General features: G+C 39.8%; 1 long non-coding RNA gene across 1 annotated transcript in view; it reads right to left on the reverse strand.

Annotated features, from left to right (window-relative positions):
• Window positions 1-11015: 11015 nt before the first annotated feature.
• Window positions 11016-13264, reverse strand: part of LOC104875265 — a 34104-nt gene continuing 31855 nt past the window's right edge. The window contains exon 4 of the long non-coding RNA XR_784009.3: window positions 11016-11259. This is a non-coding gene — a long non-coding RNA (uncharacterized LOC104875265). The remainder of the gene's footprint in view (window positions 11260-13264) is intronic.

The following is a 13264-nucleotide window of genomic DNA, read 5'->3' on the forward strand; positions in this document are numbered from 1 at the left end:
TTTTTCCAGAAATCAATGTCTTATCAACTCCTAGACACGGTGCATCCCTCCATTTGTTTAGATCTCTTTACCTTCTTGTAAAGGTTGGGATGAATCTTCTGTATCTATTATTAGGTTATTTCTAGTTGTGCAATGCATTAAGAATTAAGATTTCTTTCTGAGAAAATGTGTAAACAAGTGAGAGCCACTCAAGTCATGATCAGTGGATTTGCTCCCCATGGGATTTTGGACAATGGTGTGGGCAGGTGCAGGCACCTCAGGAGTCAGCACAGAAGTCCCATTCCTGTGCTAGAGTACAGTGTGAAGGGGAAGCTCTGAGACTCTCAGACACAACAGAGATCTCTGGGGATGGACACAGAAAGATTCTGTCCTTGCAGTCACCTCACATCTATCCACACAGCTTGGCTGGTGGACAACTTTTCCTGAATCCCATCTTACTTTCTGCATTCTCCAGGTGTAAAAAGAACTCCTGAAAATTAAAAACCCAATTCAAAACCAGGCAATAAGCTTGAATTGACAATGATCCTAAAGATATTGATACGCAATAAGTACATAGAAGATACTCCCCATCTGCCTTTATCCCCAGAGATCTGTGGTCTTCCTCATCTCAGACAGTTGCAACTTCTTCCTTTCTGCTGCTCGTACAAAACTGCATTATTGTGTTCCCATCTCTCATAAGGCATATCCAACCCATAAAGATTATACTTGGTCTGTGGTCACCACCCATCCAGAACACGATTCTTCCCAACACTGCTACTGGCACCACCTGAGTCACTCACATCTTTTGTCTGGAGAACTGTAGTGGCCACTGTAGGATGCTTTTTTTTTTCTACCTTTGACTCCACCCCAACATCACAGTCAATTAAACTGACTGGAATCCTGAAACCTCCCTACCATCACTGTCAACCAAATACCATGTGATCTTCTCACCCCCATCACCATTCAACCAACCAGCATGTGACCCTCTCACCCACCCATTGTCACTGTCAACCCAACACCATGTGATCCTCTGAACCACCTACGATGACTCAACCCAAACATCTTGTGATTCTCTGATCCCCTCACTCTCACTCTCTCACTCACTCTCAAGTCAATGACTTTCCATGACTCAAGGATCCTCTATCCAACAAAGATTACTGTCAGCTCACCACGACAGGATCTCCTAACCCACCCACTATCACTCAACCCAATCAGCCTATGGAGTTTACCTCACCTTTGCAAGCTACACTTGGGTTTGACCCTTCTCTTCCAACAATCGGCTCCTCTGTTGTAACCCTAAATGAGCTCCAATTCTCATCCAACTGCCTGGGGAAGGAAGCTCTGCACCTTGCCATTGACTTGGAAAATTTGGTCTGTCACCTACTTCACTAACGAGAAGATCTTGTAAAGCACAGTGAGGTTTATAGCACTCACCCCAATATGGATGTAGGACTCAGCTCCTGCATGGTGTCAAATCAAGGTAACTGTCATGATAGCCAACCATGAGGGACTGTGTAGATCAAGTTATGGTGGCCAATATGCCTGGGTCAGGATCTCTCTGAGGTGCTCAGATCACATGGCACAAAGCATCCTTCCTGTCAGCAGCCATTTTGCCATCTAGCATTTCCATGGCAACCTAAGATTTTTCTGTCACCAGGAAATCTACAGGTGGAAAGTCAGCCCTCCACCCACTTTAACAACAGATATAATTATTAATGTGGCTCACTCTAGATTCAGTGGTGTTCAGGAAAGAGGTCTGTTGGCATTTTTATGCAGAAGGAATAATTAAGGCATCGCCTAGTTGTAAATAACAAAGGACATCTAGGTACTGATTTAATTATTTATTCAGAAAATTACTTCCCCTTCCTAAGGAAGGTGAATAAAAGTTACTGAAGCTTATTTCAAAAGAACCCAAAATTATCTCCATGCCTCTGAGGACTAACAGTGGCTCTGTGCCTTCCAGTGGCTTATAGGCCCTGGTATGATCACATGAAAGGCTGATGGGAAGCAAAGAACAAGCACTGGATCCTCTACCTCTTCTATGAGATCTTAAAGAGGTAAGGGGAACCGCACACCAAGAGTCAGCCAGCAGAGATCTCTGATGATGTTGTTCTGCAGATCACTTTGAGCTCTCCAAGCCTTTTCTCCATCAGCTAAGGCCAATTTTCTCTTGGTCAGAATCCAAGACATAAGATCTGCGAGATCCTGAGGTTCTTGGGGAAAACTTTGTGAGATGGTCCCATAAATAATATCATCCAGTACACCTCCTTTGATGTGATGAAGGAAAATCACTTGGCCAATCATACCACTCTTCCACCCTACATTTTCAATCATACCATCTCTCCATTCTTGAAGAAAAGTTGGTGACCTATCTTCTGTCTAATGCAACTGTACACACTATTTTGTCTTATAAGTGAAAACAAGTGTAAACTTTGTTTACAGGAAGAAATGGTCCTCTTTAAAGTAGGACTTTGTTCGCTCCTCACCTGCAGCATGGTAAAACCCAGTGCCACTTGTGCTCAAAGTCCAACATAACGAGAACCCCAGAGGACTTCCTGACAGCCCTCCTGAGAGCTGACTAAGTAGGTCAAAGTGGACCCAAGGATTTGCCTTTTAATCAATTCTCAGGTGATAATGGCAATGCTGGCCCCTTTGAGACCAGAGTCCATTGCAAATTTTAAAGGAACCTCCACTCTGCTCTTTCCTGAAGTCTCTTGCTTTCTCTGAGCACCCTGCACACATTTTCCTTTGGCCCATCACTGGTTTTGTTCAGAGCTGTGGTGCAGCACTTAGTACATAACTGTGTACCTATTTATTGTCATGATTGCCTCCACAGTATATCTTCAACTTAGAAAATATTGTGATCAGAGCTAGAGGCCAACCCCAATACCATAGGTAAGTGAACACAGATCCCAGTGAGAAGCCAGTGTGGACCAAAGCAGTGCAGCTACAACCAGGTCAGCCAGGGCCCTCAAGCCAAAGCCAGTTGCTTGGTCCCACAACCCTCAGCTAAAGGTCCACCTGTAAAAGGGATGTGCAAGTTCAAGAGCAACAGCCAGAGGGCTGCCCTGATACCTTTGGTATGTGCACACAGACCCTAGCCAGAAGCCCACCCAGACACCAATGACTGGGGTGCTCAGCACCCAGCCAAAGGCACTCCCAGACAATAACTACATAGGATGGCAGACCCTCGCCAGAGGCATGCCTAGTTACTAAATCAAGCACATTCAAGCCTCAGCCAGAACCCCACCTGGACAAAAGGACAGTGCAGGGATCCAGAAAACCACTGCTCTGAACCCAGGAATCGATGCAATGCTGAGCAGCAGAGAAAAGGCTACTCAGTAGCTTACTGAGAATTGAAGACCACTGGGTGAGCAAAAAGTTGCCTCAACAAAGGCGCAGCAGGCTGCATCTGTTGAAATGAGAAGGTACATAAACAAGTCTCAAAACCAGTCTTCGAGATCACCTAAGGCAACCCCAAAGGGAAATGAGATGGAACAATCTGATACTCAACAACCTGGACTCCCTGAACTGACAACCAAAGAGGATCGGGAAAAAATGAAATCAGAAATAATTTCTCAAATAATAACAGAAATTGTGTCCCTAATGCAAGACATGATTAAGAAATCTAGAGCAGACACAGGTTTAAAAAATAGAGGCGCTAAGGAACATGTTGGGATCCCAACATAGGAAACAAATGGATTCCAGCAAACAAATGCAAATAGATTTCCAGGAGGTGAAAAACTCCATTGAAAGTTTATGCAGCAGAAGGAGCCAATCTGAGGACAGAATTTCAGATCTAGAACAGAGGATTGCAATTAGTGACGAGGAAAGTAAAAATTTCTTAAAAATAGTAAGGAACCATGAAAAATTAATGCAGAGCTGCTAAATGATGCAAAGAAGAACACATAAGACTAATCAGAGTCAGTGAAAAAACAGGACAGAGTGGAAACAACATAAAAAACTGTTCACAGAAATAAAAACAGAAAACTTCCCAAGGAGGGGGAAAGAACTTGACATAGATAAGTGAGGTATATAGGACTCTACCTACCCAGGATAAAAAAAAATCTACACCTAGGCATATAATAATTAAGATTCCAGAAACCCCACAGAAGAACAAAATTCTACATGCAGTTAGAGAAAAGAAACACATCACATACAAAGGAAAGCCCATCTGAATCACAGCAGACTTCTCAACACAAAACCTCATGGCAAGAAGAACTTGGAGTGAAGTATTTCAATCTCTAAAGGAAAGCAACCTCCAACTCAGGTTGGTGTATCCTGCAAAACTATCTTTCAAAATTGATGGAGAAATAAGATACTTTCATTACAAAGAGCACTTGAGGAACTTTATGAATACCAAAGCAACACACTAACAATATCCTAGGAAAAGTCAATGAGGATCACAACTCCAGGAAGCCCAGCAGAATGAATCCATCAGGCATGAAAAGAAATTAAATTCAAAGAGGGGTAAGTCAACCAAAAGGAAAAATCATGATAAGGATAAGTCTATAGATATCAGTTATAACCATCAATATTAATGGTTGCAATTCACCAATTAAAAGAAATAGACTGGAAGAATGGGTAAAGAAGCAGGATCCAAGTACACCCTGCATACAAGAAACACAATTCAAAAAGAACCTCATAGTCTGAAAGTTAAAGGTTGGAAAACAATATTCCACATTTTAGGAACCCAACAAAAAGCAGGAATGGCTATTCTATTTGCACATCAAATGGATTTAAAACCAACACTGATTAAGAGGACCCCAAAGGACCCTACATCCTTCTAAAGGGAAAAATCCAAGAGGAAGAGACAACAACAATAAATATATATGCACCAAATACTAATGTTCCCAACTATATAAAACAAATACTAATGGACATGAAAAATAAAGCAGTAATACAATAGTAGTGGGCGATGTCAATACCCAGTGTCACAAATAGATAGATCAACTAGATAGAAAATAAACTGTTCCCAACTATATAAAACAAATACTAATGGACATGAAAAATAAAGCAGTAATACAATAGTAGTGGGCGATGTCAATACCCAGTGTCACAAATAGATAGATCAACTAGATAGAAAATAAACAACAAAATATTAGGACTCAATCAAACTCTTGAACAAATGAAATTAACAGATGTTTACAGAGTGTTCTACCCCACAAATCACAATACATTCTTTTCTGCTGCACATGGGTTGGTTTCAAAATAGATAACATAATAGCTCATAGAACATGTTTTAAAAAGTGTAAAGGAATTTAAGTTAGCCTCTGTATATTATCAGACCATACTGTGATGAAATTGGAGGTCAATAGCAAAAGAAACCACAAGAATTTTATAAACACATGGAAACTTAACAACACACTTCTGAATAACCAATGGGTAACAGAGGAAATTAAAGAAGAAATCAGTCAGTTCCTACAATTAAATGACAATGTCAATAGAACATATGGAATCTATGGGACACAACAAAAGCAGTAGTATGAGGGAAATTCATAGTAGTGAATACTCATATTAAGAAAATGGAGCAAACTCAATTAAACAACCTGATGCAGAACCTCCAGCTTCTAGAAAAAGAAAAGTAGGACAAGCACAGAGCTCATACAAGGGAGGAAATTATAAAAATCAGAGCAGGAATCAATGCAATGGAGACCAAGAGAACAATACAAAAGATCCATGAAGCCTAAAGTTGCTTCTTTGAAAGAATAAAACAGATAAACTTTTAGCCAACCTTAACAAAAAAAATAGGCTTAAATCCATGCAATTAGGAGTGAAAAGGGAGAAATTACAGTGGACCCAGCAGAAATCCAGAGGATCATCAATGCCTACTTCAAGAACTTATATGTAGCCGGGGATTTAGCTCAGTGGTTCGGTGGCCTGCCTTGCAAGCACAAGGACCCAAGTTCAATTCCCCAGTACCAAAAAAAGAAAAAGAACCTATATGCCAATAAATGGAAAACACAGAAGAAATGGACAGATTATTAAATATGTATGAATTACCAAAATTGAATGAAGACCTAAAAATTCTAAACAATCCAATATCAATCAACAAATTGAAAATGTAATTGAGATCTTACCTACCAAGAAAAGCCCAGGCCCTGATGGCTCCATTGCTGAATTCTACAAGACATTTAGAGAAGAACTTTTGCCACTACTATTTAAACTCTTTAGTGAAATTTAAAGGGAGGCAGTACTTCCAAATTCATTCCTGGAAGCAAGCATCACCTTGATCCCAAAGCAGAGAAAGACTCATCCAAAAAAGAGAACTAGAGGCCAATATTACTAATGAACATAGATGCAAAACTTCTTCATAAGACACTGGCAAATAAACGGGGAAAACTAAGAACCAAGATACATCATGTAAAGGTACAAGAACCTAATGATGAATGGAACTGTATTGTATACCTAAAATGTACCAATAAACATAATGAGAAAAAGAAAGATACTGGCAAATATAATGCAAAAGATCATCCAGAAGATCTCACACCCTGACCAAGTGGGATTCATCCCACAGATCCAGGGATGGTTCAACATATGCAAATCAATAAATGGAATACACTCTATTTAATAGCGCCAAAAGCAAAACCATATGATCATCTCAGTAGATGTGGAGAAAGCATTTGATAAAACCCAATACACATTCATGATAAAATCCCTACAAAAATTGGAATAGACAGTCTCTAACTCAACATGCTAAAATCCATCTGTAAAAATCCACAGGCAATGTCATACTAAATGGTCAAAACTGAAATATTTCACACTAAAATCAGGAATGAGGCAAGGATGTTCACTACCACCACTCCTGTTCAATATAGTTTTGTTGTGGTTGTTGTTTTTGCTTTTTGTTTTGTTTTGTTTTTTCCATACCAGGGATCAAACTCTGGCCCTTGTGCTTGCAAGGCAGGTGGCGGCACCACTGAGCTAAATCCTGGCCCCTGTTCAATATAGTTTTGAAAACATCAGCCACAGGAATTAGATAAGAGAAAAAAAAATAAAAGGAATAAAGTTGCAAAGGAAGAAGTCAGTTTTTCGTTATTTGTGGATGACATGATACTTTATATAGAATACCCCAAGAACTCCACCAATAGTCTTCTAGACTTAATAGAAAATTCAGTAGAGTAGCTGGATATAAGATCAACACAAAAAAATAGCTTTGCTATACACAAACAGACTCACTGAGAGAAAACTGGAGATACAATTCCCTTCGCAATAGCACCCCAAAATATGAAATACCTAGGAATAAGCCTTACAAAAGAAATCAAAGACCACTACTCTGAAAACAAAAGAGATTGAAAAGGATATCAGAAAATGGAAAGACATCCTTTGCTCCTGGGAAGTAAGAACCAATATAGTGAAAATGGCCATACTTCCTGCTAGATCCAATGACATCCCAATTGAAATTCCAACAGCATACTTCACAGACCTTGAGAAAACAATCCAAAGATTGTTGGAACCAGAAGAGACCTACAATAGCAAAAGCAGTTCTTGGCAACAAACACAAGGTATCACGGTCTGCAATCTGAAGCTATACTACCAAATTACTATGATAAAAAGAGCATGGTACTGGCAAAGATACAGACCTGAGGGTCAGTAGAACAGATTAGAAGATGCAGAGACAACTGCAGACACACTCAGCCACTTCATCTTTGAAAAGGAGCCATACAACCACATTGGAGGAAAGATAGCCTCTTTAATAAATGGTGCTAGAAAAATCATATTTCAATTTGCCAGAGATTAAAACTAGACCAATGCCTCTCACCTTTAAAAACCCCAATCCAAAAATGGACATCTGAAATGAATGGACATTTCTCAAAGAAGTAAAAGCAGCAAGTAAACATACAAAAAAATGTTCAAAAAATGGTCATTTGAGAGATGCAAATGAAAGCAATGCTGAGATTCCAGCTCACTGCAGAAAGAATGGCTGCTATCATGAAATCAAGCAATAACAAATGCTGGTGGGGCTGTTGGAAAAAAATGGAACCCTTCTCCACTGTTGGTGGGAGTGCAGACTCACACAGCTACTGTGGAAATCAGTATGGGATGCCTCACAAAACTAGGATTAAAGGTTCCATTCGACCCAGGTATTCCTCTGCTGGGTATCTTCCCAAAAGAATTAAAAGAATCATACCACAGCGATATATGTGCACCCATGTTCATAGCGGCACAGTTTGTAATACCTAAAACTTGGAAACAGCCCAGTTGACCATCAGCTGTGACTGAATAAAGAAAATGTGGGGGGGGTATAAAATAGAATATACTCAGTCATAAAGAAAGAGAAATTAGAGACTTTTATACCTAAATGGATGTACATTGAGGCAATATTCTTAAGTGAAAAAAAACAGAATACACATGTGTAAATACCAAAGAGTTTCCCTGGTGTGAGAAACTGAAAGTGTAAATAAGGATGAAAATATGTAATAGATAATTTGAAATAGGAAGAAAATGTGAAAGGGGAAATTGGAAGGAGTAGTGAACAGGAAAGAAGGTAATGGAATTAACATGATAAAATTAAAAAATGAAAACAAAACCTTAGTAAATAGAGAGGGGTTGAGGGGTTGAGGGGTTGAGGGTTTGAAGGGAGGGCAGGGGAATGGGGAAAAAATAAAGCTCAAGATATATTCTGTAAAGGTACAGAATTCTCCAGTGATGAATGTCATTATATTGTATATCTAAAATGTACCAATAAAATAAATTTTTAAAAAAGAAAAAAAAACTGTGATCAGTCTTGTTCACTAGTTCCTAGCAGAGAGCTTCATACCTCAGAGGAAAAAGTAGGCATCTGTGTAGAGACAGTGAATGACTTGGGGAATCCTAATATTAGCAGGACAGACAAAGAGAGAAACAGGCAAAGTTAAAGGTAAGAAGAATGCAGGGAGCTCTTCTAGTCAGTACCAAACACCATTCCACCACACCCTGAACCAAAATCATCTTCCAAAATCATCTTCAAGAGCCCAGGTGCACTGAGTTCATTTCTAAAGTTTCCAATCTATTGCCTGTGAGTTAGAACCTGTAATTCTATGCTATTACCAAACACTGGATGAATCTTCTTGCAGAGAGGTGAGAAGCAGTAGAAATAAAGAAGTTGGAGAATTTAGAGAAATTATCTATTAGTTTTGTGTAGGTTAGACTACCAGGTACAACCATTTGAAGATCATTGGGATCCAAAAAATTGTTTATGAGGAACTGAGTGTCATTAATTTCACCTAGCCTCCACTCAACTATTTGTAAGACATATCACTGTGCCTCAGGGAACAATGTAAGCAGAGTGAAGAAGTCCAAAATGGATGCACATTGAGGCTATACTCTTAAGTGAAATAAATAGGGCACACTTAGGAAGTCCAAAATAGCAAGTACTCATGGACTCTGGGTGAGGCATGTCAGATCCCCCAGTGGACAGACAGTAGAGCAGTCCAGCACAGTGAGGGATCTTTCACTGTGAAATTTGAGTATAGCTTTTGATTTGCACTTTAAAGGTTATGAGTGGAATGGTCCATGTTGGAAAGGTCAGAAGGAGTAGGAAGATAAATTGTTTGTGATGGGTAAATTAGGTGAAGTAACTTAGGTGCCATCCATGATAGAAAGTCAAGTGGATTAGGGCTTAGGTACTATCCATGATAGGAGGGTTAGATGGAATGGACTGCTTGCCATCCATATTGGGAAGGTCAGATGGAGTGGAGCTGAGGGACCAACCATGTTGGGAAGGTAGGTGGAAAGGGCTGAGAATGTGTTCATAAACTTCTTTGCTGTCCTTCAGGAATTCCTGGAAACTGGAAGAACCAGTTTAATGTGGCTACAAATGAGAACTTCAATAAGCACTATAAGAAGAAAATGGCAGGGACCACACTGACCTTCTGCACAGAAATATGAGAGGGAAAGAAAGGAGTCTATGCCAATTACCTGCCTGCTGGTCTATGCTGAGTACCCTGCTACTACACTATGCCAGGTATCCTAACTACTAGTCCACACCAAGTACCCTGCTTGCTGATCTATGGATGGTCAGAATGCAAAGTTTAGAACGAGAAAATAGATTTTCATAGGAAAATGGATACATATTGAAGATATACTCCTAAGTGAAATAAATAAGTCACACATGTGTAAATACCAAATAGTTTCCCTGGTGTGAATAATCTGCAATAATACATAAGATCCTAATAAGATTACTGACATTTAGAAGTGGGAAGAAAGGAGCTAAAGGTGTAGGGAAGGTGGGATGGGTAGGGGAAGGGCAATAAGGGAAAAGAAAAAAATGTGAGAGAATGAAAAGATGAAAATAAAGTGTTTGTAGATGGGGAGGGGAGGAGGGGGTGAAGGGAGGGCAGAGGTAAGGGGAAAAAATGAGAATCAAGACTTGTCATGTAGAGGTACAAGATCCCAACAATGAATGTAACTGTACTGTATCCCTAAAATGTACCAATAAACTCAATTAAAGCTGAAAAAAGAAAAGAATGCAAAGTTTATAAGAATTCAGTCTTACCCTGCCAGGCACTCAATGGTCTGGTACAATGCTAAAACATGAGTAATTACAAGTCATCCTGCTACTGTACTGAATAAAGTCTGTGAAGAGCAGCAGTTGGATGTCATAGAATTTTTGGAAATAAAAGTCTGTCTGATTGCATGTGGCAGATAAAGAAAGGACAAACAATTATGTGATGCATTCACACATGTGAGCCAACATGGACACCACAAAGAAGTAAGAGACAGATGTCACATGCTCCATTATTGACAGCACAGCCCCTGCCCAGGCACACAGCATTTATTTACAAACAATTATTGACTGTAGCATCCACTTATGGGCAGGAACAGCAGGCTCATCACTCCCCTCCTCCCACAGGCAGATCAAGCAGCATCTATTATCCAGCCCTCCATCCTCTTCCCAAACACTACCTTCTCTCCCACCTCTATAAACACATAATTTCTAAAGAAACACTTAGAACAAAGATCACAAGTCTAACAAGCAAAAAGCTTAGTACCATCAGAACCTCTGTCAAGGCTCATTGGAAAGAAATGTCCCCTTCAAACTCAGTCTGCCAATACATGGAGAAGTGACTCTCTTATCTAATACACAAAAATCAACAGGAGGAGTCAAAGAAAATGTAAAAACAGGGTAACAGATTCTGTATTAGTCACCTTTCCCATTCTTGGGACAAATTACCTGTCACTCACAACTTAAAGGAGATGGGGTTTATTTCACTCATGGTTTCAGAGGATTCAGTCCATGGTCAGCTGTCTCCAAGCCAGGAAAATTATGGTGGCACAAAGAAGCTTAGTTCATTGTATCTAGGAAACACAAAAAGGGTATAATAACTAAGAAGAAGGGGCCAGGGAACAGACATAGACCCCAAGATCATACCTCCATGACCTACACAGGCATACCCTGAAGTGTACTTTACTAATCTCCTAGGTGGCTACCAATCCAATCAAGTTGATAATCTATCTCAACTGTCACATCCCACCCCCTGAAATATTGACACCCAAACACATCTTAAATCATACTTCCAAATAAACACAAGGTCATAATTCTGTCTAACATAATACTGCACATGACCAAAATACAATAATCCCTTCCCAAAGTTTCAACATAACCAGCATCGCTAAGAAGTCCAGATCAAATCTCCTCTGAGACCCAGAGGAAACTCTTAGCTGTGAATCTCTGTAAAAATAAAAAACAAGTTAAACAATCCCAAGGTACAGGCACACACTGGTAAAAATTCCCATTTGTAAAAGGAAAAACAGAGGGATACACAAGAACAGGGTCAAAGCAAGACCCAAACCCACAGGGCAAACATTAAATTATGTAGCTCCATGAATAGAATCTGAGCATGTAGCAATGAAATGGAACTTTCAAGTGATTTGTGTGGACCCCAACCTATGTTCTTGCTGATTGTAGACTCAGTCTTGGAATGGTTTCACTCATGACCTACAACTTTCCTTGGTAAACATTCCACATTCCTAGCATCTCTAGTTTCCTGAGTTCTCCACTGCACCTTTGGCTTCGTTATCACAGCATCAGGCACTACCTTTTCAGTGGCTCCTGCCTCATCATCTAGACCTTCCTTTGAGCTCTGGGAGTAAGCAGCCATGACTCCACAATTCTTACATTCTGCATGCAAATAAAACCAGCATCCCATGAAACATGCCAAGGTCTGCTGTCACTTGGGGTAGTAGGCAGGTGCTTGAACCATGGTTGCAAAAGACTCCACATGCCTAAGTGGATTTGAATGGTGAAATGAATCCTGGGGAACCAATTCACTAGGAGGGCCCTCTTGAGCAGAGGACCCAGGAATGCTCTTCTCAAATAAAATGTTTGCACTTTTGCACCTTGAGTCTGCAACACCTGAGATCTTGCTGATTTACTGTAAGGTCTTCGAGGCATCTTTCTCCTTGTTCCTGTACAAAGCAATTAGTTTATTCTTTTTTTATTGAGTTTATTGGTACATTTTAGGTATACAGTACAGTTACATTCATTACTGGGATTTTGTACCTTTACATAACAGGTCTTGGTTCTCATTTTTCCCCCTTGTTCCTGCCCTCCCTTCACCCCTTCCACCCCTCCCTGTTTACAAACAACTTTATTTCCAATTTTTAATTTTCTCATTTTTTCTTTTCCCTTATTGCCTTTCCCCTACCCTTCCCACTTTCACCACACCTTTAGCCCTTTTCTTCCAATTTCACATTGTCAGTTATCCCATTAGGATCTTATGTACTAATATAGTTTTTCACACCAGAGAAACTTTTCAGTATTCACACATGTGTGACCTATTTATTTCACTTAGGAGTGTATCCTCAATATGTATCCATTTTCCTAAAAATGAATCTAATTTCTCATTCTTTATGGCTGAGTAATATTCCATTTTATAGAAAAACCACATCTTCTTTATCCAGTTTCCAACTTATGGGCAAATGGGCTGTTTCCAAGCTTTAGCTATTACAAATTGTGCCGCTATAAACATAGGTGTGCATATATCACTGCAGCACGATTCTTTTAATTCTTTTCGAAAGCTAATCAGCAGATTTTGTACTTTTACATAACAGATCTTGGTTCTCATTTTTTCCCCTTGTCCCTGCCCTCCCTTCACCCCCTCCTCCCCTCCCCATCTATAAACACTTTATTTCCATCTTTTCATTATCTCACATTTTTTTCTCTTCCCTTATTATCCTTCCTCTACCCATCCCACTTTCCCTACACCTTTAGCTTCTTTCTTCGCATTTCTCAATGTCAGTAATCTTATTAGGATCTTATGTATTATTGCAGATTATTCACACCAGATGTTGGACATTTATT

This window comes from Fukomys damarensis, unplaced genomic scaffold, assembly GCF_012274545.1.
Source record: "Fukomys damarensis isolate Sample0158 unplaced genomic scaffold, DMR_v1.0_HiC HiC_scaffold_9, whole genome shotgun sequence".
In the NCBI taxonomy this organism is placed as follows: Eukaryota; Metazoa; Chordata; class Mammalia; order Rodentia; family Bathyergidae; genus Fukomys; species Fukomys damarensis.